The sequence below is a fragment of the Felis catus genome, chromosome A3 (genome assembly GCF_018350175.1).
Source record: "Felis catus isolate Fca126 chromosome A3, F.catus_Fca126_mat1.0, whole genome shotgun sequence".
In the NCBI taxonomy this organism is placed as follows: Eukaryota; Metazoa; Chordata; class Mammalia; order Carnivora; family Felidae; genus Felis; species Felis catus.
Genome location: NC_058370.1, coordinates 8232338 through 8255262, shown reverse-complemented (window position 1 = coordinate 8255262; position 22925 = coordinate 8232338). Strand labels below are relative to the sequence as shown.

At 40.2% G+C, this 22925-nt stretch overlaps 1 long non-coding RNA gene across 2 annotated transcripts in view; it reads left to right on the top strand.

The window, feature by feature from the left end:
• LOC109498545 overlaps positions 1-22925 on the top strand; it is a 54681-nt gene that overhangs the window by 5934 nt on the left and 25822 nt on the right. For both annotated transcript variants that reach the window (XR_006595048.1, XR_002155366.3), the window contains exon 3: positions 2330-2438. This is a non-coding gene — a long non-coding RNA (uncharacterized LOC109498545). The remainder of the gene's footprint in view (positions 1-2329; positions 2439-22925) is intronic.

The following is a 22925-nucleotide window of genomic DNA, read 5'->3' as shown; positions in this document are numbered from 1 at the left end:
TTTAATGATATTTAAGTAATATGAAAAGAATCTTAGATATTTACCCACGGAGTTACCATGGCCAGTGATTTTACTTCTTTTGTGTGGATCAGAATTTCCACCTGGCATCATTTTCCTTCTGCCTGAAAGGACAGCGTCTACCTGGCCTTGTAGTGTGGGCATGCTGGTGATGAATTCTTCCTGCTTTTGTATGTCTCAAAATTCTGTGTTTCGCCTTTCTTGAGGCCACATTCAAGTGCTTTACATATACTAATTCATTTCATCCCAACCAATACTTTTTGAGATAAATAATATTAACCCTATCTTACAGAAAGGAAACTGAGTCAGAAGGAGATGAAAGGAATTGTCCAAGGTCACATGGCCAGTGAATGGGAGAGCTGGGTTTCAAAGCCAGTCTCGCTGCAGAACCCGAAGCTAGTAGCACCTGACTTTGCAGTGTGAACGCCATCGTGCTTGATTTTCCTTAGTGATCTTAGATCTATTTCCACCTTAGAACTCAGAGATGATCTCCTTCTATATTTCAGTTATATTTTGGATGTGCCAGGATTTATTTCTCTAGTCTTCTAGTGACAGGCATCTAGATTGTTTACAGGGACCTTCTGTTACCAAGTTTTGCAGTGGACATCTTTGATGTTAGGTTATCTTTGGGAACTTGTGTAAGTTGAAGAAGGAGTTGTTAGCACTAGAATTTATTCATTCCAGAGTGCGTGCCTGTACATTTTTGACAGGGGCTCCCCCCAGCTTCCCTATAGAAATGAAATAAATTTATCAATTTAAACTTTCACTAACAATGTGATAGTGGGAGTGTTATTTCTAAAGGATGTTTTAAAGAATGCTCTGAACACGATTCACATGTTATTTGCAAATGACACGTCACTGTTTTTCTTCTTCTCTTCTTCCCACTTTCTTCTTTCATAGTTCAGCATGAAATTTAATTTTTCAATTCTATTCCAATTGAAAAATGCCAAATAAATCACTAGATTTTAGAGACATCACCTTAATGATCTGGGTGTAATAATTATATCCGCTGGGAACCTGATTTAGGCTGCTAGCTTCTCCAGAAATGTTCAATCATAGTGGGGGAAAATGAGAACATTTCCAATTTCTTTCTAGAGTACAGGGGTATTAAGAGTCCCAGGAAACTGACAACTTTCCATTTCTATAGCATCTGACATACAACTCAGAAGAAAGTGACCTCAGAGCTCAGGCCTCAAGGTTAGATGTTTGCAATGGCAATGCAGAAGTCTCGGCTCGGAGCCCCGAGTCCCAGCTTTTTCTCTTCCTTTTTATTTTATTTTTTTAAATGTCTATTCATATTTGAGAGACAGAGACAGATGGAGTGTGAGTGGGGGAGGGGCAGAGAGAGAGGGAAACATAGAATCTGAAACAGGTTCCAGGCTCTGAGCTGTCAACACAGAGCCTGATGCGGGGCTTGAACTCATGAACCATGAGATTATGACCTGAGCCAGAGTTGGATGCTCAACCGATTGAGCCACCCAGGTGCCCCCAGAAGTAGTATTTTAACATATAAATCAGATGAGGTGACTGGAAAACCCAAACCCTCTACTGGCTTCCCATCCCTCAAAGACTAAATCCATCACTTGCAAGGCCCTGAGTACTCTACGTTGCCAAAAGGTATCTCTCAGCTCTCGACTTCTATGGCTTGCTTTCTTGAAAACTCTACTTCAGTCAAATTGTCCTGTGATATTCCTAGACAGCCCAACTCCCTCCTACCTCAGAGCCTTTGCACCACTTCTGTGGATCTTCCCCCCAGGTAATCTCAAGCTTTTTTTCCAAACTTCATCCTGGTTTCTGTTGAAATAGTGTGCACACACATACACACACACTCTTCCGTTAGGCTTTATGCTTTAGCAGGCTTCGTCTTCCTCCTTATGATTTATTCTTACCTGTTACACCATGTACTTATTTATCTGTGTGTTCATTATCTCTCTCCATCCCAACCCCCACTACTATGTAAGCACATGTGAGCAGGACCTTGTTTATTTGATTCCCTGCTTTATCTCCAGCACCTAAAATAGCACCAAAAGACATAGCAGACATTCAATAAACATTTGAATGAAAAAAAGGAGGGGCACCCACATGGCTCAGTAGGTTGAGTGTCCAACTCTTGATTTGGGCTCAGGTCATGATCCCAGGGTCATGGGAATGAGCCCCAGGTTGGGTTCCACATTGAGTGTGGAGCCTGCTTGAGATTTTCTCTCCCTCCCTCTCTCTCTCTCTCTCTCTCTCTCTCTCTGTTTCTCTCTGTCCCCCTCTCACTCTCACTCTGCCTCTCTCCCTCTGCTCATTCTCTTTCTCCCTATAAAAGAGAACATGGACAGCTGAGTGGACGGATGGAAGGATGGATGGATGGACAGAAGGATGAACTGACTAGAAGCAACAGAACAATCATCTACTTTGTGCATTAACATACCTCAGTAAGTACCTCCACATTCTCCAATCCGGTGACGAGGTCATGTACCCACTTTGAAACTCTCAGCCTGCTAAATAAATAGCAGGCCTTCAATATTATTAAGACTCACATCAACGATGTTAGATGGGTACCATGGATCTAACTAAACACAGTGTCTTCACGGTGAAAAAAAAGATTCAATTTCACGTGTGGCTGCAGTACCTGATATTGTAGCTGTGGGAAAAAATTATGTTTAACACCAAATATGCTTACACTTCATTTATCTGCTCTTCACAGTAACCTCTTTTGTTTTCAAATCTATCTTCTTTTAATATTGTACTATCTGGAATTTCCACCTCCAAAACAAACAGGCTCCCTTCCCCAAACTGCCATAATGAGGTTCATTTTATTGAATATTTTGGAAATAGCCTTCATAGCAGTCCGCTTAATTAGGTCACGTGGTATAGTTTGCATTCAGCATTTCACAGATTATGCCTTTTTATTTTCCCCAGAATTATTTTTGTTGAGCTTTTAAGAAAGACGTTCTGCTGGCGAAGGGCGGTTTGCTGACTCTAATTACCAGATTCCCCTACTGAGTGCCCCTCTGAGGAAATGTGTTCAATTCCACAGTTGTTATTATTATTGGCCAGATTTATTATTTCTGTTCAGAAATTCTAAAAGTTAGGTAAATATATTATTTACACAAACTGCCCCATGCTCAACTGTTTTAAAAAAGAGAAAATAAGTTTTTGCAATATAATTTAAACAATATGCCTAATGACACCTTAGAAGAAAAAAGAAGAGAAATATTTCTATCCACTAACCGGGAGTGGGAGAGAGGCATGCTGTTTATTCCTCATCTTCTATGCATGGAAGATGTCAAGAGAAGAGAAAAAGCTGGGGGGCGCCTGGATGGCTCAGTCAGTTAAGCATCTGACTTCAGTTCAGGTCATGATCTCATGGTCCATGGACGAGAACATGCAGAAGAATGAAGCTGGACCACTTTATTACACCATACACAAAAATAAACTCAAGATGGATAAAAGACCTAAATGTGATACAGGAAACCATCAAAATCTTAGAGGAGAACACAGGCAGAAACCTCTTTGACCTTGGCCAGAGCAACTTCTTATTAGACATGCCACCAAAGACAAGAGAAATGAAAACAAACATGAACTATTGGGACTTCATCAAGTGAAAAAGCTTCTGCACAGTGAAGGAAGCAGTCACCAAAACTAAAAGGCAGACTAAAGAATGAGAGAAGATATTTGCAAATGACATATCTAATAAAGGGTTAATATCCAAAATCTATAAAGAACTTATCAAAGTCAGCACCCCAAAAAGAAATAACTCAGTTAAGAAGTGGGCAGAAGACATGAATAGACACTTTTCCAAAGAAGACATCCATATGGCTAACAGACATGAAAAGGTGCTCAATATCACTCATCATCAGGGAAATACAAATCAAAACCATGATGAGATACCGCCTTACACCTGTCAGAATGTCTAACATGAACAACACAAGAAATAATGGGTGTTGTCGAGGATGTGGAAAAAGGGGAACCCTGTTGCACTGTTGGCGGGAATGCAAACTGGTGCAGCCACTGTGGAAAACAGTATGGAGGTTCCTCACAAACTAAAAATAGAACTACCCTACAATCCAGCAATTGCACTACTAGGTATTTTCCCAAAGGATACAAAAATACAAATTTCAGTGTTTATAGAAGCATTATCAACAATAGCCAAACCATGGAAAGGGCCAAAATGCCCATTGACTGATGAATGGTGTATATATACACCATATCTTCTCTCTCTCTCTCTCTCTCTCTCTCTCTCTCTCTCTCTCTCTCTATATATATATATATATATATATATATATGTATATATATAGTGGAATATTACTCAGCCATCAAAAAGAATGAGATCTTGCCATTTGCAACGATGTGGATGGAGCTAGAGTGTATTGTGCTAAGTGAGATAAGTCAAACAGAAAAAGATAAAAACCATATGATTTCAGTCATATGTGGAGTTTAAGAAACAAAACAGATGAACATATGAGAAGGGGGGAAGAGAAGAGAGAAACAAACTGTAAGAGACTCTTAAGGATAGAAAACAAACTATGGGTTGATGGAGGGAGGTGGGCGGGGGATGAGCTAGACGGGTGATGGATATTAAGGGGAAGGCACTTGTTGTGATGAGCACCGGGTGTTTTATGTAAGTGATGAATCACTGAATTCTACTCCTGAAACCAATATTGCACAAACTAAAGTTTAGGTTAAAAAATACATAAAAATACTTCCTATAAGTGTTGTGTAGATTATAGAGGGGACAGAGTGAAAATAGATCAATTAGGAGTTTGATGTAAAAAGTCAGGTGAAATCCAGTGATGGTTTGAACTAGGTTAGTAGCAGAGATTTGGGTGAGAAATAGTTGGGTTTTGGGAAAAGTTATAGAATAGAGCTGTTGGGATTTTATGATGATGTGTAAATCCTCCTCTCATTAATCCCTCTTCCAAATCTCAGCTGATGCCACCTCTGTAAATCACTTACTTGCCTCGATCCGGCTGCCACCCTTGACTGACCATCCTTGTTTGCAGCCTCCGTTGTATAATCTGTCACTCAATTCTGTTGACTCTTCTTCTAAAACATGGCTTGAATTCTTCCATTTTTTTAATTAAAAAAATTTTTAACGTTTATTTATTTTTGAGAGAGAGAGAGAGAGAGAGAGAGAGAGAAAGAAACCAAGCATGGGCAGGGGAGGGGCCGAGAGAGAGGGAGACACAGATTCCGAAGCAGGCTCCAGGCTCTGAACTGTAAGCATACAGCCCGATGTGGGGCTCAAACCCATGAACTGCGAGATCATGACCTGAGCCGAAGTCAGGCGCTGAACCGACTGAGCCACCCAGGCGCCCCTGAATTCTTCCATTCTTATCCATCCTAACTGCCTAGTCCCAATCCCATCATTTCTTGCCAGAACAATTGCAGTAGCCTACTACCTTTTCTCTGCATTTACATTCCTACCCCCCACTGAAATCTACTCTGTATGGAAGTAGTGGTAGTTATTTGGAAACTTTGACTCAACAAATATTTATTGACCACCCGCTATTCGCATGGCTGCTTTAGAACCTGGAGATCTCTCAGGGACCAAAACAGCCCAACATCTTTATATGAGCCTGTTTATCTGTGAATTAACATACCTAATTTAGCTCCTATTTTAACCCTTAAAAAATGAACAAGTGTCTTAAAAATACTCTTGCTAAGAAACCATGGGTTGAGGAGAATACCAACGCAAGCACAAAAGCATTTCAAAAAACCATACGCGTTATTGGTGGATGGGATTGAAAAATTAAGTTTCATGATTTATTAGGTATCGTCAACAATACCCTTCTTATTTTTGGGACTGTTTCACACATGAAAGGCATTTAAACAAATAGTAAAATAAATCAAACTTAGAATGAAGCCTTGGGATTACTCTATCACAAAGCATGAAACAGCGAGTTTCAAAAAGTTGAAAGCAGATTCCTTCACACTTGGCCTTTATCCAAAATATTTATCCTTCATCTCATGTATGTTTTATCAAGTATGTAATATGTTGGTATTGTAAAACATGTATATAATTCACAAATAAAAAGTAGCCTTGTATCAGGCATGCGTGTTCAAAAATTCTCTTGATGGAAATACAAGAAAAAATGCTTGTAGACTATTTAAAGAGTTGGTGCTATGTCAGTGTAATGCCACTTTCCCAAGTGTTTGTCCCTTTGAATTTTTATGTTTATAAGTCATCCGCTGCCTCTACCAGAATGCCGGGGTGACACAGCTTGCATGTTGGGGTTGGGAGTTCAGGAGAGCCAGCCAAGGTACCTGTCAGCATCTCACAGGCTCTAAATTGTTTCAAATGCCAACACAGTTGCAATTCCTTCAGTGAAATAGAGCAGCTTTCATCTCAGACCTATGCTATAATTAGCAGATTTCTTAATTACAGTCGTGCTGGGGAAGGGTGGGAGTATGAACGTCAAGGACCCTAGGTGAACAGGTACCCCCACTAATTCTTGAGACAAAAAAGAAAAGACATATATTCATGCTTCGTGATGATTTCATCTGGTGTTGAAACCAGGTGTGATGGCAAAGTGAGGTTTTGGTTGGTTTGGTGGGTGAACTGAGTGTGTTCCCCCTGCTGCCCCCTATCTCTTGGAGCTCAGCATGGTACCATCTGTTAAGTGTTCCCTGGGAGCCAAAGCCATGCTGAACAAGGGCCATGCCCCAGTACCCTCAGCCTGTGAGGGAGGCCCTGCTCTCATCTGCCTTCGCTAGGTGAGGAAGCTGGACTTCGGAGGCATTTTGTTGGTGGTTAGTGCCATCAGGGCAAAGTTGAAGAGTAACCCTAGGGCCTGCGTGCCTGGTGGGGGATACTGTGTTGTCACTAAACTGCTTTGTGCAGGTTATCTATATAAAAGGTGAAGGACAGAGTTATTTTTCGAGACAAGAGTGGGCCTTTTTGAGAGCTGTGGCAAGAAGAGAGAGGAGACAGGTGGTTGGCCCTGGGGTTGAGGGGAAGGTGACTGTGGGGAGGACAGAGAAGTCCTATTAAATTTCCTGTGAGCACTGAGTGAAGCAACTCCTCTTCCTCATTCTTTATGACATCTTCGTTAAAACGCACATTTTTTTGTTAAACCATTGTGAGTTGGATCCCTTTGCAGAGATGTATTGAAATCTTTAGCCATGTTCCTAGCTGGATTTGGGACAGGAATGTAAAGTACCCAGATGTTGCTCTGCTATGCCCTAATTATGCTGTTTTAAGACAAAGGTCTATAAGGTCTTGGGATTTGCTTGCTTGGGGGGTATAGAGTAGCTATGGCTAAGACTACCAAAGATGATAGCTAAGAGTTTTCATAGGACCCAAAAGGGGAATCCTTGAGGTGATTTGTTTCTTCCAGAATCAAGGCTAAAGGTAGAACTTGTTTCTGTAACATGGTCGGCATTCTTTCCCTTCATGAATTTCCACTGACCATCTATGAAATTTATGGCTTTTGGAGGAAGGGCAGTCTTGCAGTGGGAGGAAACTCATTAGTGCTATCACTCTCATGGTTTAGGAATCCATGACTTTGAGACACATAAATCTGGAAAATGGCCCCAGTGAGCATCCAGTGTGCTGACAAATACACCCAATCCCATGAGCCAAGATTTGTAACCCATGGAATCTCCTTCCCTGAGTTGGAGACTAGGCCATTCATCTTCCCTTATAGTCTCCAGAGCTGCAGGAACAAGGTTATCAGTTCATTCATTCATTTACACATTTCCCCTTCTCCCCTGCTTCCTCACGAGTCTTGTAATCTTAGCTACTAATGTCAAGAGCTAATTCTCAGAGCAGGATCGAAAGAATTGCTATGTAATGGATGAGCATCTCGGTCTTGGCCAGCCGGTTTCTAAATAGGAAGTGGTGTCCATCCATTTGAGGTGTCAAGGGTTTCATCTCTTGAGAACAGCCTCTGTGCCGTAGTGCATGGCTCCACTGACAGCTCGAGAGTGCTGAATTAGGATGTGTGCTCTGCAGACCTCAGAGGAAGAAACAGAGAAGAAACAATTGTATTTCATCCTGTAACTTTTGCCTGCCTTGAAGAAACTTAACTGCTCACTCCCAAGATTGGCTATTTGATATAGTAATATTTTTAGGTTAGCCAACGGTGTCTTTTTAAAAAAAAAATCTTCTGCAAGGGTCTCTCAGTTATGTCAAGAATTCGGAAAACTTAGAGATTTTATTCTGCTTGCAAGCTAACAGCTTAGCTTGCCACAGCTTCTTGGGTGAGGGCAGAAAACACAAGACTGCCGGGTCAGAGACAAAGGACTTGTATTACTCACAACAGAGCGGGCAGCTTGAGCTTTCTGTTCACATTATTTCCTTTTCCCCAGATTCTGTGGCAATGATGGGAAGCAGGCCAGGTGACTGCTGCACACACAGCTGAGGAACCCCAGCTTAGGGAACCCCAGTCTTTTATAAGGGGGTTGCTAGCAAACCTGTCCAAACTTTGCCTGGAAGGAGAAATTATCGTACTCTACTGATCAGGAAACAAATCCACCCTTGGCCCTAGGGAGCTACTATCTCTATTTTCTAAGCCCTTGACATATAAACATCCTAGAAAAGATGGTCTAGAACAAAAGCTTCCACAAGATGTGCAGAAACATAAGAAATCCAACAGTTGTAGGAAACAGTTCAGCAAGGCTCGTTTGCTAAGATTACAACTCATACCTCTATTTCCAATGTGAAATACTGACAGTTATTTTAGGTAAAAATGAATGTAAAAACGTCTTCATTGGCTCAAATGTTAAGACAAACGGTAAACGCTGGTGTCAAATTTTGCCTAAAGAGTACAATCTGGGCTAATATCCTGTCATTATATTTAACATCCCTTCAATTAAAGTGCCAATTAAAATGTGATTTATTTCAAGTGTTTTATTTATCTTTAATTACAGTATGCTCTGTCAGTCACTGTATTTATATTGGAAATGAAGTCATTAAAGGGTTATTTGTCTTATACACTATTAAAGAAGGCAAGGCCCCAACTCACAATTTTCTCTAATTTGAGAGGAGCTTGGAGAAAAGAAAATAATGGGATATTTTATCTTCCAGAAAGTGAAGGTTCATCTAAGAGATGGCTATTTGAATTGCTCTTTCATTTTTTGTAACTGCTGCTTCCTTTTTATAAAAGAAAAACATTTCATGAAGAGATTAATAAAAGGCCCCACTTCACTATCTTTCCACTCAAGATTTATCTCCACGCCTTTTTCTGTTTTGGATATTGTAATTATATGATTCTTTCGGGCCGATCAGCGTAGTGTGCCAGAAGTGCCAGTTCTCAAATGTGTCTTGAACTTTATTCATTTATGATTCTCTTTCGTTTTCTGTTTTAAATTTCTTTTAACAGCTCTAAGTGAACTTCCGTCATAGTTCTTGTGTGTGTGTGTGTGTGGGGGGGTCTGTCCCATGTATCGACACAGTCATCTTTCCGAAAATTTAAAATTTCTAAAACCTAGGTAACTTAATGAACCTCAAGCTTATCGTACTGGTATTTTGTACCTTTTTTGGAGGATTAATGGGGAACTCCATGTGATCCTTTGAGGCACCGACCAAAGAGGTTTGCCTTTTCTCCTGTCCTGAAAACCATCCACAAATGTTCTTCTAGCAGTTTTACTCTGCTTTCTAGAATTGCTTTTCTATGATTTTTGAGAAAAGAGAGAAAAAGCATCTTTGGAGAGGTGTGTGGTGATTTTCTTTTCGGCATACATTTCAGCGGAGCTGTGTGGTGGCAACAACACAGCTAAAATGGCACGGGACAATAATCTGTGTTTAGGCTGAATCTACTGTGAATCACAGTAATCTGTAACTCCCGGACCCCAAGAGGAACCACCCACCAACAAGCTGTGAGGGTGAACCCCTAACGCTGGGCCCCGGGCCTCTCCCAAATATCATTCAGGTAGTTCAGAACTTGGAGAGTGCCCTCCCATGGCCCGGTTTTGCCGCCCGTATTTTTTCATTCACTGAGCAACATAATGAGAAGTCTGAGTTATGATGAGCCAAGCACCAACCATATCAACTCCAGATAGAATAATTATTAAAGTGATTATCACCATCATTAGGCTTCTATTGTATAGAAAAGTAATTGGCATATATTTCTACTATTTTTCTACAGTTATAATTGCTTTCTTGAGATGGTTCTCTCTCTCTTTGTTGAAAAAACAAAGATTTAAGATTGCAGATTCATTTGCTTCAGGACTTTTAAAGAGAAGTTACTTTGATTCTTTTTTTTTTTTTAAGGTATCACTTCTTGTGTTTAATTCCACCCTGCAGTTATTGGGCAGAGAGCTCTAAAATGCCACTAGCGAGGGAAGTATAGGAGCAGAGATGCTGTTTCCCCATGGCAGTAATCAAATTATCTTGCCTATACTACGGTGATATTTTGTTCATGTCTGCTCATCCTGTGCCCCTGTCTGGATGGGCAGCCTTCCAGGAGGAAATAAACCTGAAACAAAACCTGCCTCCTCTCCCCTTCGTAACTTGGAGCCCTGTATTTAACCGTGGCTGATACAGCCGGTGCCACGGCTACATCTTGGCACGGAATGAAAACAACAACATCAAAAAAGACAGTCCTGCTCCTGTGAGTCATTTTCCTGATTGATCTAATTTACCTTGAAGGTTAATGTATTCTAAACTAATTCAGAGATTAATAACCACTTAAAGATATATGAAAGACATTTAGCTCTCTGCGAGCACTGTGTCATAACCTCATTTATTGCCTCTTCAATGACTTTGGGAGTTATTTGATGAGATTTAAAGGGAAATCTGATTGTAGGATATGGAGAGTGACAGGTGCAATGCATAAAGGGCTGTGGAACTTATTCTTGTTAATAATAAAAACAAGCATGTAATTTGATTTTCAGTAATGTGATCTTCAGAAGCAAATATTTATTTTCAGGGTGGAGATCATTTTTATCTATTGAATGAGATAATTGAATATGCTCTTTTGCAAAAAGGGAAAGATTGCTTTTAGGATAAAAAGTGACACATGTGTTTTTATTCCACTTCAGTTCATTTCTTTAATCACAACAAGCAGCCAGTTGCTGAGAGATTCCTGCACGTGGGCGTCTTAAACAGAGATGGGTTTTTTCTCCTGATTTTCAATCAGTTGCAGGCCAGTTATGGCTGTCATGCTTATGGATGTGGGATCATCCCCAACAGACCTCTGTCTCTTCCTCTTCTGGTATTTTCCCCTCGACTTTTATTCTTCATCTTCTGTTGTTGTTCTTCTATTCAGTACATCGAACTCTCCTTCTAGTTCCCACGTTCAGCGTCAACACTGATGTGTAAGAAATGATATTGCACCAGTGAGGGACAAAGTGTGGAGGAGGCACGTTAGGATTATAGTTATTGGTGTGAGACGGAATACAAAAACAGGATTTCCTTCACCTCCACTTGATCTGCAGCTACTGGAAGAAAACAGAGAACAGAGTTGAATTTGGGCTTTTAGACAAATTGCCATCATCATCATCATCATCCCCAGGTCACTGCTCATGAGAAATTTGCTAGGCATTTTCTTTTGTTACGTATATCCTTTCCACAAGGAACGTGACTCTGTTGTCTCCCATTTTACAGAAAGGGACGTTGGCTTTTCCTATTTTCCGACAATATTGCCTGTGATTCAGAGTGAACATGGGAGGCACCACATACCATCATGTTCTTTTCCCAAACCAAACGAGTGAATTCTTCAAGGGAATCATGAATTCCCTTGCGTGGAATAGCATGGTTGCGCTTATAAGAAGGGTCCACTGTGTTATTTCCTGGTTGGATACTGCTCAGATGGTAAACTTTGGGTTTTGTGCCTCTACTTACCCGAAGGTGGTAATGAAGGGTTTGGGAAAAACTCAGGGACTGAGTTTCAAGCCTGGGGCTGATCTTGTGTTTCTGGTATGCAATGCAGTTAAGATTGGGGAGTTGCTCAGAAGTCCCTTAAGTAGTGAAGATGCCCAACAGGTGCTTTCTTACCTGTATGTACTCCTGAGATTTGCCGACTGGACAAAGAAGCCGTGGGGAGAGGTAGGTAGAAGAGGTGTCATGGGAAGACCCTGCAGAACACCCAGACCTGTGACCCATGAAGGTAGCATTTGGATGCTGCTGCATAGAAGGCATTGATGGCCAGTAAAGGATGTCAGAGAGTCAGTAACAACACAGGTGAGAATGGGCTCTGCTGGTCCAGCAAGGAGACATTTCTCTTTCTTAGGTTTGCCTCAGCCACCAACACCACAAGTGTTAACAGTCAAGGAGAGGTGGTGGGGAGGTGTCTGAGGGGCTGTCCGTGGCCTTCTACCATTCCACACACGTCTGTTCACAAATGTAGCATGCACTGGGGCACCTGGGTGGGTCAGTCAGTTGAACGTCTGGCTCAGGTCATGATCTCATGATCCATGAGTTCGAGCCCTGGGTTGGGCTCTGTGCTGACAGCTCAGAGGCTGGAGCCTGCCTCGGATTCTGTCTCCCTCTCTCTCTGCCCCTCCCTCGCTCATGCCCTGTCTCTCTCTCAAAAATAAATAAAAATATTTTAAAAAATTAAAAATAAAAGCAAATGTAGCATGCACTTGGAGAGGTAAACTTGGAGTTGAACATGAGGTTGATGTGTTACATTGCACTGGGCTGACTGAGCTTTAGTAGCCAGAGTGACCAAGGCTTTTGGAGTCTATGTAAGGCTGTTAAGGGATTTAGAAAGATGGTTTCAACCAGGTCAGAGGGATGGAGTGACTCTGGGGAAGAGAGTTCCTTGTTTGTACCCACCCACCTTAGAGTCGCCTCCACCCTAAACGGTAAAGTGCTGTGTACATGTGAAGGCAGCTTACCTCTCAACTGTGGTGATAACATTTCCTGGCTGTCAGTGTGGTTGGACAGTCTGCCAAATGTCTCTTTGATGCAAAACACAGAATAACACATACAAAAAATATGTGTGAATTATGAAACATAGTAATTCAGTGAACAGCCTTGACCTTACCACCCAACTGAAGAAGTATGGCAGTGCCCATAGCATTAGATTCCTCGTGTATTCCTCTTGGGTCTCTTTCCCTTCGCCCAATTTACTCCCATTCTGAATGCTTTTCTGATCATTCTCTTGATCTTAAAAACAAGTAATTTTAACAACTCCAGGTTGCTGAGGGCAGAGGACTCCAGTTGACATTTCTGTCTGTGGGTGGCGAGGCTCTCCTACTGCAATATAAGCTACGTTCTACCCAGAACCTAAGGTGTTCTTTGCCTTGTTCGTTCTCCCCGCTGGGTAGCTGGTTGCTTAGCACAGAGTCGGTACACAAAAATATTTGGTGAATGTCCAGATGTAGGAGGTTGATGCTTATGATGGAGACTGACTGTGATTGCCTTTATGCAGCATATTCTGTAGGCCAGGCTCTGTTTGTCCTTTTCTAACCCTCACAAATATCTTGGAAGGTAAGTTTATATTAATACCATTTTCCATACGAAGAAACCAAATCAAAGAGGAGTGTAGTTACTTACTGAAGCTCCCCCCCCCCCCCCCCCCCCGCTAGGAAATTGCTGGACCAGAACTGAAGTCAACTCTTACAGGTGACGACACTGTAAGAGCTGGCTTGATATGTAGTGAATATCCAGAGACTTCCAAGTGGCCCGTTGACTGACACAAGTGTGGCCAGTGTGTGCTGTGCTGCCTTTCTGGCGAATTCAAGGCTTTCTATGGATACCTTCACTTTGACGTAAATTGTGTCTTTTAATTGGTAGCTGCTAAAAAAAATGATTTAAAGGTAAAGTTACTTCAAGAGTTTGAAACTGGTTATTTATCTGCAGCCTTTGTCGGATAAATGTCAAACGTACAATGGGCGTAGACTTCGAGAAGGTGATTTATTGCCACAAGTTATTGGTTCTCTCATGTGGCAGGAATGAGCAGTGAATGATTTATGGAGAGGTCTCAAGAGAGGGAGAAAAAAGATGTCTCCAGAGTTGGGCCCCTTTTATGTGTCCCTTTGCCACTTTGAACCCAGATACATTTCACAATCAAATCAACTACCTAATGTGGTACCCTTCCACAGCAATTGTTTAGAAAGGCAGGCTTTCTAGATCAACGAGAATAATTCATCATTGATAAGATCCTTTAAATTGTACTTGTCACCCAAAAAATGTTTTCTAAAAATGCTACGGGGTTTCATATCTCTTCTTGCACAATGAAATATGAGCTCAATTTCTTTTAAGCTTGATCCCTTTTAATTGGGAAATTCTTGTTGCAGGACTTTGAACATTTGCAGGGGATTCTAATATATATATATATATATATATATATATATATATATTACATGTATATGTGTATATATACATACATACATATGTATATATATGCATGTATATATGTGATATTTTAAATTTACATATACATGCATTAATTGTGGGAATTTCATTTTGCTGCTTATTGTTTTTATTACAATTATTGGTTGGTTAAATGGCTCCATTAGGTTGAATTGCTTAAGGAAAAAGCAGTCTCATCCCATGGAAACTAGATACATTTCTTTTAAGGAGGTATTTTAGAATGGTTTTGGAGTGCCAGTGCCCACATTTATTAGCCATGTGACGTTGGGCAAAAGTTCACATCTTCAAATCTCAGTTTGCTCAACTATAAAATGAAATAATTGTTCTTTTGCAAAGGTTTTGGTGATGAAATTCACTAGCGCTAACACAAGGCGTGGCCCAGTGTTTGGCCAATGTAAGCCCTCAGGAAACGATAGCCACAGTTCCCGCTTCGGACTGTGATCACGGGCTGCATCCCGTGTATCAGTCAACCTCCTTGAAAACACGGGCTCTCGTTGTGTAGGAAAGATCACCTTTACATTGCAAATCCGGACCTGGAAATGATAATAGGTAAGAGACCCAAAAATAATCCTGTGGTACAAAATCTCTGGCGGAGAGCCAGCAAATAAGAGAACTACCACCAAAAATGTGAGTGAACTTGGAAGCAGATTGTCTGGTACATCTGAGTCTTGAGACGATTACAATCTCTCTGACAGCTTGCTGACCACCGTGAGGGAGATCTTGAGCCAGAACTACCCAGCAAAGCTGCTTGTGGGTTCCTGGCTCTTGGACTCTGACAAATAATATGTGCTTGTTGTTTTAAGTTGCTTGAGTTTTGGAGTGCTTTGTTATGCGCCAATAGATACCTCACCGCCCATTACAAACTGCCTTTGCCCTTGACCTCCCTGACCCCCTTCCACTGCTTGCTTTCTTAACTATGATCTTTCTCTTTCATTTCTTGTTCTATAACATTTGGCACCTTCTAACATATTTATTCATTACATTTATTGTCTGGATTTCTCCTTCTAAAATATAAGTTTTACAAAGGTAGAGACTTTTTTTATTGTTTGAATTCCAATGTAGTTAATATACAGTGTTGTATTAGCTTCGGGTGTACAATATAGTGATTCAACAGTTCCATATTTTTTCAATGTTCATCAAGATAAGTGTACTCTTCATCCCTATCACCTATTTCACCCATTCCCTCACCTACCTCTCCTTTCTCTGGTAACCATCGGTTTGTTTTCTATAGTTAAGAATCTGTTTTTTGGTTCCCCCCCCCCCCGCCCCGCCCCATTTTGTTCACTGTTTTGTTTCTTAAATTCCACATGAGTGAAATCACGGTATTTGTCTTTCGCTGATTGACTTATTTTGCTTAGCTTTATGCTCTCTGGATCCATCCATGTTATTGCAAATGGCAAGATTTCTTTCTCTTTTGTGGCTGAATAACATTCCATTGTATAAATACACTATGTTTTCTTTATCCATTCGTCAGTAAATCAGTGGATTCATGGGCTGCTTCCATAGTTTGGCTATTGTAAATGATGCTGCAGTAAACAAAGAGATGCATATATCCCTTTGAATTAGTGTTTTTGTATTCTTTGGGTAAATACACAGAAGTGCAATTATTAAGTTGTAGGGCAGTTCAATTTTTTGTTTTTTGAGGAACCTCCATACAGTCTTCCATAGTGGCTGCACAAATTTGCATTCCCACCAGCAGTGCAAGAGGGTCCTTTTTCTCCACATCCTCACCAACACTTGTTTCTTGAGTTTTGTTTTTAGCTGTTCTGACAGGTGTGAGGTGATAGCTCATTGTGGTTTTGATTTGCTTTTTCCTGATGGTGAATGATGTTGAATATCTTTTTATGTGTCTGTTGGCCAGCTGTATGTCTTCTTTGGAGAAATGTCTGTTCATGTCTTCTGCCCATTTTTAATTGGATTATTTCAGTTTTTTGGTGTTGAATTGTATGTTCTATATATATATATATATATATATATATATATATATATATATATATATATTCTAACCCTTTATCAGATATGCCATTTGCAAATATCTTTTCCCATTCAGTAGGTTGTCTTTTCCTTTGTTGGCTGTTTCCTTTGTTGTGCAGAAGCTTTTTATTTTGAAGTAGTCCCAACAGTTTATTTCTCCTTTTGTTTCTCTTGCCTCATGAGATATATCTAGAAAGATGTTGCTATGGCCAATGTCAGAGAAATTATTTCCTGTGCTCTCTTCTAGGATTTTTATGTTTTCAGGTCTCTCATTTAGGTCCTTAATCTATTTTGAGCTTACATATGTATATGGTATAAGAAAGTTCGTTCTTTTGCATGTTGCTGTTCAGTTTTCCCAACATCATTTGTGAAGAAACCGTCTTTTTCCCATGGTATATTCTTGCCACCTTTATCAAAGATTAATTGATCATGTAATTATGGGTTTGTTTCTGGGCTCTCTGTTCTGTTCTATTGATTTATGTGTCTATTCTTGTACCAGTACCATAGTGTTTTGATGACTACAGCTTTGTAATATAACTAGAAGTCTGGAATTGTGATACCTTCAGGGTTGTTTTTTTTGTTTGTTTTATTTTATTTTTTTATTTTTTTATTTTTCATGTTTGCTTTGACTATTCAGGGTCTTTTGTGGTTCCATACAATTTTAGGATTGTTTGTTCTAGTTCTGTGAAAAATGATGCTGGTATTTTGATAGGGATTGCATTACATCTGTAGATTGCTTTGGGTAGTGTAGACATTTTAACAATTTATTCTTCCAATCCATGAAGAAGAATCCATGAAGATTCCAGTCTTCAATCATCTTCAGTTTCTTTCATCAATGTTTCATACTTTTCAGAGTACAGGTCTTTCACCTCTTTGGTTAAGTTTATTCTTAGGTACTTTGTTATTTTTGGAGCAACTGGAAATGGGGTAGTTTTCTTAATTTCTCTTTCTGCTGTTTCATTATTAGTGTGTAGAAATTCTACAGATTTCTCTATATTGATTTTGTGTCCTGCAACCTTACTGAATTTATTTATCGATGCTAGTAGTTTCTTTGGTGGAGTCTTTAGGGTTTTCTGTATATAGTATCATGTCATCTACAAATAGTGACAGTTTTGCTTCTCCTTTACCAGTTTGGATGCCTTTTATTTCCTTTCATTGTCTGATTGCTCTGCCTAGGACTTCTAGTACTATGTTAGACATACTTGTCTTGTTCCTGACCTTAGGGGAGAAACTCTTAGTGTTTCCCCACTGAGTATGATGTTCACTGTGGGTTTTTCATATATGGCTTTTATTATGTTGAGGGGTGTTCTCTCTAAACCTACTTTGTTGAGGGTTTTATCATGAATGGATGTTGTACTTTGTCAGATGCTTTTTCTGCATCTGTTGAAATGACCATATGGTTGTTATCTTTTCTCCTATTGTTGTGCTATATCACATTGATTGATTTGCAAATATTGAACCATCCTTGCATCCTGGGAATAAATACTACTTGATCTCAGTCAGTGGTTTTTTTAATGTGTTGTTGGACTTGGTTTGCTGGTATTTTGTTAAGGATTTTTGAATCTATGTTCATCAGATATTGGCCTGTAGTTCTCTTTTTTTGTGGTGTCTTTATCTGGGCTGAGTATTAGGGTACTGCTGGCTGCATAGAATGAATTAGGATGTTTTCCTCCCCCTTCTCTTTTTGCAATAGTTTGAGAAGAATAGGTGTTAATTCTTCTTTAAATGTTTGGTAGAATTTGCCTGTGAAGCCATCTGGTCCAGACTTTTGTTTGTTGGGCGTGTTTGGATTACTGTTTCAATTTCATTGTTTATAACTGGTCTGTTCAAATTTTCTACGTCCTCCTGCCTCAGTTTTGGGAGATTGTATGTTTCTAGGAATATATCCGCTTCTTTTAGATTGTCCAATTTGTTGGCACATAATTTTTCATAATATTCTCTTACAATTGTTTGTATTTCTGTGGTGTCAGGTATTTCTCCTCTTTCCTTTGTGATTTTGCTTATTTGAATCCTCTCTCTCTCTCTCTTTCTCTTTTGATGAGTCTGCCTAGAGGCTTATAAATTTTGTTGGATCTTTCCAAAGAACCAGCTCCTGGTTTCATTGATCTGTTCTGTTGTTTTATTTAGTTACCATGTCATTTATTTCTGCTCTAGTCTTTATTATTTTCTTCCTTCTGCTGGTTTGTGGTTTTGTTTGTTCTTCTTTTACTAGCTCCTTTAGGAACAAGGTTAGGTTATTTATTTGAGATTTTTCTTGCTTCTTCAGATAGGCCTGTATTGCTATAAACTCCCCCATAAAAATGCTTTTGCTGTATCCCAAAGGTTTTAGACTGTTGTGTTTTCATTTTTGTCTCCATGTAATTTTTTATATATACTTTGATTTCTTGGTTGACCTGTTAATTGTTTAGCAGCATGTTATTTAACCTCCATGTATTTGTGCTTTTTCCAGAATTTTTCTCGTGGTTGATGTATAGTTCATGGTATTGTGATAAAAAAAAATGCCAGGTATAACTTTGATCTTTTTGAATTTGTTGATACTCGTTTTGTGGTCTAATGTGTGATCGGTTCTAGAGAATGTTCCATGTACATTTGAAAAGAATGTGTATTCTACTGTTTTAAGGTGGAATGTTCTGAATATATCTGTTAGATCCATCTGGTCCAATGTGTCATTTAAAGTCACTGTTTCCTTGTTGGAAACAAGGAACTATATTACTGTCAATTAGTTCCTTTGTTTGTTATTAATTGTTTTATGTATTTTGGGGCTCCCATATTGCTTGCATAAACATTTACAATTGTTATATCTCGTTTTGGGATTGTCTCCTTTATTATTATATAGTGTCCTTCTTTGTCTTTTGTTACAGTGTTTGTTCTAAAGTCGATTTTATCCCATATAAGTATTGCTACCCTGGTTTTCATTTGGCATCCATTTGCAAGACAAACGTTTCTCCTTCCCCTCACTTTCAATGGTGCCTTTAGGTCTTAAATGGGTCTCATGTAGGCAGCATATAGATGGGTCTTGTTTTTTAATGCATTCTGTTATCCTATGTCTTTTGACTGGAGCATCTAGTTCATTTACATTCAAAGTAATTATTGATAGACATGCATTTATTGCCATCTTGTTACTTGTTTTGTGGTTGTTTTTGTAGTTCTTCTCTGATCATATCTCTTGCCCTCTTCTCTCGTCATTTGCTGGCTCTCTTTCGTGATATGCATGGATTTCCTGTCTCTTTATTTTTTGCATATCTATTACTGGTTTTTGATTTGTGGTTACCATTAGGTCTGTATGTAACATCTTTTGTATGTAGCAGTCTATGTTAAGTTGATACTAAGTCTGTTAAACTTGAACCCATTCTTTACTCCTCTCCCCTCCATGTTTTTGGTATGTGGTGTCATATTTTACATCCTTTGATTATGTGAGTCCCTTGCCTGTTTTTTGCAGATATACTTATTTTTATTGCTTTTTGCCTCTTACTTTTCTTACTCTTGCTTGTGATCTTTCCTTTCCACTCAGAGAGTCCCATTTAACATTTCTCGTAAAGCTGGTTTAGTGGTCATGAACTCCTTTAGTTTGTCTGAGAAACTCTTTATCTTTCCTTTTGGTCTGAATGATAGCCTTGCTGGATGGGGTGTTCTTGGCTGTAGATTTTCAGCATGTTGACTATATCATGCCACTCCCTTCTGCAAAATTTATCCTGAAAAATTACTCATAGCCTTATGGAAGTTCCCTTGTATGTAACTGTCTTCTTTTCTCTTGCTGCTTTTAAAATTCTCTCTCTATCCATTTTTTTTTTTCCATTAGAATTACCATGTGTCTTGGTGTGGACCTCCTTGGGTTGATTTTGCTGTGGGAAATCTTTGCCTCCTGGATCTGAATGTCTGTTTCCTTCCCCAGATTAGGAAAGTTTTCAGCCATAATTTTTTCAAATAAATTTTCTTCCCCTTCCCCCCCCCCCCTTTTGCTTTTGGGATCCCTATAATAAGAATATTATTACACTTGATGGAGTTGCTGAGTTCCCTAATGTATTCTCATTTTGCATAATTCTTTTCTCTCATCTCTTCAGCTTGATAACTTTCCAACACTTTGTCCTCCAAGTTACTGACTCATTTCTCTGCTTTGTCTAGCCTGCTGTTTATTTCATCAGGTGTTTATTCCACAATAATTTCATTTATTGTGTTCTTCATACTCAGTTGGTTCTTTTTAACGTTTTCCATCTCTTTGTTAAGTGTCTCACTAATGTCCTCCACTCTTAAGTCCAGTGAATATCTTTATGATCATTACTTTAAATTCTCTATCAGGCATATTACTTATATTGGTTTTGCTTAGGTCTCTTGCTGTGATTTTTGTCCTCTTCTTTTGTTCGGGACATATTCCTCTGTCTCCTCTTTTTGTCCAACTCTCTGTGTCTGTTTTTGTGTGTTAGGGTGGTCAGCTATGTCTCCTGCTCTCGAAAGTAGTGGTCTTATGAAAAGGAGGTCTTGTATTGCCCTGCAGTTCATTGGCCCCTGTTGTCCAGAACCCGGTGCATCAAGGGGTGTCTCCTATGTGTGTTGTGTGCACCCTGCTATTGTATCCGGGCCATTCTGTCCAGTCACTGCACAGGCTCTCTTTGCCTGTCGTGAGCAGTGTTGGCTGCCCAGCCGGGTTGGGGCACACAGTTCTAACAAGGTGGGCCTCAGGCTTCCACAAGGCCTGCTACCACCCCCACTGTGGGGAGTGAGGCCCCGCAAAACGTGCGAGTCAGGAGACTTGGTGTCGGCAAGGTTTGCGCTTGCCAACGCCAGGGAAATAGACCAGCAGTGCTGGGACTGAGGCAGGCCTGCTGGAGGGGGCAGGGCTTGGTGTAAGCAAGTTACGTGGCGAATGCTGGTGCTGTGCTGGTTCCCACAGGTGGCCCTGTGTTTCTGCTGGGGTTTGGGTAGGGAGACGACGCCTGCCAGCTCTTTTGTTTCTGGACGGGCCTTACTAGGATCCCTGACCCTCTGAGAAGCCTCTGAGATGCATAAATAACTCTCCCTCCCATATGCACCAGGCGTTTTTCAAACTGCTGCTTCTATGCTGTACCTCTGTAGGGTGTTTGTTGTCTCTCTAAGACTGGGGACTCAGCTTCGGGCGGCCCTCCTGGCTCTCCCCGAGTGGAGCCCTCTGATTTTTAGAATTCCAGGCTTTAAGTCTCACTGTTTGTAAGATCTCATGAAATTCGGCCCCTCTAGTTTTTAAAACCAAATGTAACAGCGATTTGTCCTCCCCACGTGGGCTCCCAGTGCGAAAGTCTGTTTTTCGCCCTTCTCTGCAACCCGAGCTCCCTCCTGATGGCAGAGGGCAACGGTCTATTTAGCTCCCAGGCTGCACCTCCACCCTTCCCACCTTCTTCCGTGTGGCCTCTTCTCTACCGTTAGTTATGGAGTCTGTTCTGCCAGGCTTTGGGTCACTTTCTGGGTTATTTATACTGATGTCGGTGTTATATAGTTGTATCTGTGGGAGCAGGTGAACTTAGGGTCCTCGAACTCTGCTGTCTTGGCCCAAAGGTAGAGGTTTTGATTTGTTACATCCCCAGAGCCTTATAATTTGGAAATAAATGTCCGTTGAAATAATAAATAAATAAATAAATGTAAGTTAAGAAAAATAGGGACTTGATAAATGTGTTAAAATAATAGATAGGGGCACCTGGGTGGCTCAGTCAGCTGAGCGTCTGACTTCAGCCCAGGTCATGATCTCACAGTTTGTGGGTTCGAGCCCCGCATCGGGCTCTGTGCTGACGGCTCAGAGCCTGGAGCCTGCTTTGGATTCTGTGTCTCCCTCTCTCTCTGCCCCTCCCCAGCTCATGCTCACACTCTGACTCTGTAAAAAATAAATAAACTTAAAAAAATTTTTGTTTAATTAAAAATAATAAAATAATAGATAAATATAAGTTAAGAAAAACACAGTTGTCTTGCTTAATTATGTTTGAAAGGGAACTTTCATGTTCAGTTTTTTTGTTTTGGTCTGGTCCCAGCTCAGGTTACTCTAGACCTGGTACATTTGAGAAGGTTTCGGTTCAGAGTGCTGAGAGATAAGATTCCTGCAGTTTAAGGGATTTTTTTTTTCCAGCATCATTAAAAATCGGATTCTTATTCTAGGTGGTTATAAACTTTAGTAAATTTGCCTGCTGGGGAAAGACAGATGAAACAAATGGCCTTTTGCTTAAATGGCTTTTACCTGAATTTAATTTCATTCAGGCATAGCTTCAGTATAAAGTTGCTTTAGGATTCTCTTGATAAAAAGCGATGCGGAAGAAATGGTAGCAATCACAACGGGGAGGGGGTAGCAAATAGCTTTGGCCTTCTCTCTCCCTCTTTCTCTTTTTTTTTCTTACTGGTTCCAAGTTTTTATCTTCTCCGCATTTCTAAAGAGATGCTGAATTTTTGTTTGCGCCTCTTGGACACGTTGAATGTGCTGCCATTGTTTCGTCCACCTTGTCACGCGTTGTTTGCAATTCCTATGATTAAATATGCAATTGAGACTTAAAGGTAATGAAGTGCAAGAAATCTTGCAATTGTGGTGAAACCGCAATGCTGGTGACAGATTTAAATGTCAACACCTCCAATCAGAATCCGAGTGAGATCTTCCTCTCTCTGCGCTAGTCTGGAAAACCCTTCACTACAGGTTACGAGCCAGAATCAGATGAAATCAGAACTCAGT